This window comes from Salvia splendens, chromosome 1, assembly GCF_004379255.2.
Source record: "Salvia splendens isolate huo1 chromosome 1, SspV2, whole genome shotgun sequence".
NCBI classification, from domain to species: domain Eukaryota; kingdom Viridiplantae; phylum Streptophyta; class Magnoliopsida; order Lamiales; family Lamiaceae; genus Salvia; species Salvia splendens.
The window spans coordinates 39,202,299-39,206,740 of NC_056032.1; the positions used below are offsets into that span (position 1 = coordinate 39,202,299).

The following is a 4,442-nucleotide window of genomic DNA, read 5'->3' on the forward strand; positions in this document are numbered from 1 at the left end:
GAACCAAAAATGATGTTCCCTCATTTAAATATTAAAATAACTCTAGGCTATTATTATAATAAAACATTTGTAACAAAATATTAGCCGTTTGGCTATAAAAATTTGTTCAAAATTAATTTTTGAAAGTAAATTTCGAAGTTTATTGCCATTTCGGACGACCAACGCATTTCGAACATTCTCCTTAGCATTGGGCGAGAGGTGCGACTCGAGATCTAAGAACCACACCCACGACTCAAGTCGGCGGCGCATAGTACATTATAAATAGGACGAGCCAAAATTGTTGGACATATTCTTGATGGAACATAAGAAGTACGATTAAATTGCATATAAAAAATGTAAAATGTGGGGATATTTTTGTTTATTTTTATTTGATAATTTATTAAACGCTTGATTGCTTGTAAAGTTACAAAGTTTACACTAAATTTCGTTTTTAACAAAAACTATTTTTATAAAAAATTACATACATTTTAATAGTTTTTTGGAATTTATTTCTAAATTAAGTTTCTTCTACAAATAATCTTATATTGTCACTAAAAATTAATGACATGTCGTTTCGTACGTTAGTTAACAATCTATTTAGAAAATGGGCTAGAACCCAGTCATAAGAACTGAATTTAGTTGAAACTTTGAGATTAAATTTTGATTCTTCCAAATTCTTTTCATCCACGTAATTAAACTTTTTCTTACCGAAATTTAATTAAGTTTAGGCCATATTCCAAAAAAATGAAATTTTTTGTGTATTAATTTTGTTAAAACATAATTGTGGTTTGAAAATCAAAATTGGTGTAAACTTTCTTACAATCAAATATCCTACAACGATCTCAAACACTCACATTTGAATTTATGATGATATAAATACGAAAAAAGACTTGAAAACCACAAGCTAACCGAGGTAATTAATTAATCCATCGCTTTTAACCAAAATGAAGAGACTCTTAATCATGAACCACATGTATGATGGTGTGGTAGAGGTTGTTCCATGATTTCCATTCTTAAAAGATTTGAATTTATACTAAATTATCATAAACCACACATGCCTATATTTTTGACTAGGTAGTGACACAAACCGAGTAGACACGTGATATCATGTTTTCGGGTAATAAGAAATACTCAAATACAGTAATGTGAATGAAAACGATAATTTGATCACTAAATAGTTTCAGAGATTCCGATTTAGACAAATACCAATAAATGTTTGAATTCCTTGATGTCGAGGGTTTTGACATAGTGTTTGTTTGTGCACTTGCTTTTCATCTGTTTTTTTTTCCTTTATATATTACTCCCTTTATTCCATAAGAGTATGCACTTTTTCCCTTTTAGTCCATCCCATAAGAGTACGCACTTTCTAATTTTAAAAAATATTTTCTGTATATTGAGGTGAGACTCATTCTCCACTAACAATACTTTAATTACTTTTTCTTTACATCTCTCTCTTACTTTACCAACTATACATTAAAACTCGTGTCCAACCAAAAGTGCATACTCTTGTGGGACATAGAGAGTATGAATTTATGATCGCCGAGTTACTTGGCGTTGGACTTTTTTTATAGTACTCCCTACGTCCCATAGTAGATGTCACACTTTCCTTTTTAGTTTGTCCCACAAAAGATGTCACCCACTCTCACATTAATATAAATATACTATTTTCTCTCTCCATCTAACACACAAAATAATATCTTCTAAAATCTCGTATCATTCTTCAAGTGTGTCATCTACTATTGGACGGAGGGAGTACTAAAAAGAATATACTTTTTGAAGACATTTTATATATCCATGTGGAACATCCAGACATGTATAAACTGTAAACATCCAAACAATATATACAACCTTACTAGAACATGATTTTTTTTATAGGCCCGTATCATTGTATCCTTGATCTCTAAGGAGACAGAAAACCACTTTTGGTGGATGAACCGTGGTTGCCTGACTAGAGTGTGATTAACCGCACTTCGGGTCGAGCTTTTGGCTCACGGTGTAGTAGATGATCGTTCTTGGCCCCACTCTGTCCAATCAAGATGGCCATGCAGCTGTTTGACAAACTTCCTAAACTCTAGTCTGAAAATATTAAGATTTTAGATTAAACTTCAACTTACATACTTCTTCTTTCCTCTGTAATATTGATAAAGAAATAAATAAATTCTACTAATATATAATCAGACATCAAATCTCAATTGTTAAATCGAAAATGGAAGGATGAGATTAAAAACACGGTGATCATTGTTAGATACTAGTACCAATTAGTTTATTTTAAGATTGGTTTAGTTCGTACAAGGTATATGAACTTGTATGAACTAACTATCTAAAAATGACATTACATGTTATGAACTAAATCGATCTAAAAATGACCTACGTGTTTGGTTATATAGTTACACATTAGGATTTGATTATTTTTTAACACTGTCTATAAAGACATTTATATTTATGTATCTATCATCAAACACAAGTTAATAATTTCCTAGAAAATATAACTTGATAAATTGGTAAATATGAATGGGCTGTTGTTTACTTAATTCATTTAGAAGTAAGCATCTCCAGTGGATTCACTAAAATGGCTTAGAGCATCCACAACCGTGCTCTTGCCAACGAGCACGGTTGTGGGCCCGGACCCACTTTTTCTGTCTGCTCTCTGGCAAGAGCACAACACCCACAGCTATGCTCTTCCGCAAGGACGAGCACAATTCAATTTAAAATTCAATTAAACAAAAACATTTCCATAATATTAAAATTCATTAAAAAACCTAAATAATATTACAAATGACAAATAAAATAAAAATGACATAATTAAAATACTAAAAATTAAAAATTACATAATTAGACTCCTAAAAATTAAAAATTACATAATTAAAATCCTAAAATTTGAGATTGAGAGAGTTGTTTGGTATAGTGTCATTTTTTTGTGTTTGAAATGAGACTATTTATAGATGAAAGTATGAATTTTGGGGTAAAAATAATGAAAAAAATAAATTAAAAGTGTGGAAAAAATGGATATATTTTATTAGGAAGTGGAAAAATATTTTTTTTTTATTTTGAAATTTTCAGATGTTTCGATTTTTTTAAAAAAATAATTAAAAAATGATAAATCAACGGGCCAATGAGCATGCCACGTCGACGCATCGTGCTCTTGCCGTTGGCACGGACGTGCTCTTAGCTAAGAGCACGTCCGTGCCAACGGCAAGAGCGCAGCGGCGGCGGAGCTCGTCCTTGCCAGCGGCACGGACGGACGGACGCCGTCCGTCCACCGTTGTGGATGCTCTTAAACTCGTCCGTCCGTCCACCGTTGTAGATGCTCTTAAACTCTTGAATGCAGTACGGTTGTAGGGGACTAGGCGGCTGGGGTTTGGAGGATTAGAGCTTTTGGAGATGGAATGGAATAAAAAAAATTGAGTGAAATTAGTACAAACCATTTTACGCGATTCAGGAAAGAATTAATTTAAAAAAATTCGAAAATGAGCTTATATTTGCATTGAACTTTTAATACATAATATTAATTTAATACTCCCTCCGTTCCGCGGTAGTTGAGTCATTTCATCTTCTGTACTCGTTTTAGAAAAATGATACAACCTCCGTCCCCGATTAATTGTCACTTTTTGACTGGGCACGGGTTTTAAGAAATGTAAAGAAAAGTTGGTTGAAGTGAGTTAGGCCATCCACAACGCTGTTCCTATACCGTTCCTTAAACCACTATTTGAGGGTCACATTGTACTTTTTTACTCAATTCCTTAACTAAGGAACGGAACCTGCAACCCCCCGTTCCTTAACCGTTCCTTAAATTACTATTCATTCAATTTCATTTTTTTTTATTTCCAACCCAATTCAATTTAAATAAACACACTTTAATGAAAAACAAACACACTTTATTAAAAAACACACAACATTAAAAAAAAATTCAACTTAAACTTAAAAAAAAATAAAAAAAAGCACACAATTAAAATCCTAAAAAAATAAAAAACACACAATTAAACGTGAGAAAATAAAAAAACTACTCCGCCGGCGAATCATCCTCCGGAGGCGGTCGAGGTTTAGGGGGAGGAGGAAGACCAAGTAGTCCTGCCATATGCACAATTCCGTTCCACCGGGCCGTGAATTAGGCGTACGAGAAGCGGGAAGTGTCCGCCATTATGGCGGTTATGTACGCCACCATAAGTGTGTCCGAGCCTCCCCGCGAGCCCGATCCCGAGGCCGACTGGCTTGATTCGCTTCGGCCCTTCCTCGCTCTAGCCGCCTTCGCCGCCTTCGTCCCTTGCAGCCGATGGCGCCCACGGCTGGATCCCCCGTATTCGTCGGGCGTTGGATCCCCCGTACCCCCAAACACCTGCGGTTCACCCTTGCTGGCCTCACCGGTGTCACCAGACGAGTAGTTGCCGCTCGCCGTGTGCTTCGTGCGCTTTGAGGTTGAGCCCGAGCTCGAGCGGACACCGCCTGCCCACCTTTCCTCATCCTTG

The 4,442-nt window shown here is 35.3% G+C and overlaps 1 non-coding gene across 1 annotated transcript; it reads left to right on the top strand.

Moving 5' to 3' along the window:
- Positions 1-1,822: 1,822 nt before the first annotated feature.
- Positions 1,823-2,041, top strand: LOC121758240. The gene has a single exon (XR_006041383.1). It is a non-coding gene; the product is annotated as a small nucleolar RNA U3 (small nucleolar RNA).
- The last annotated feature ends 2,401 nt before the right edge of the window (positions 2,042-4,442 follow it).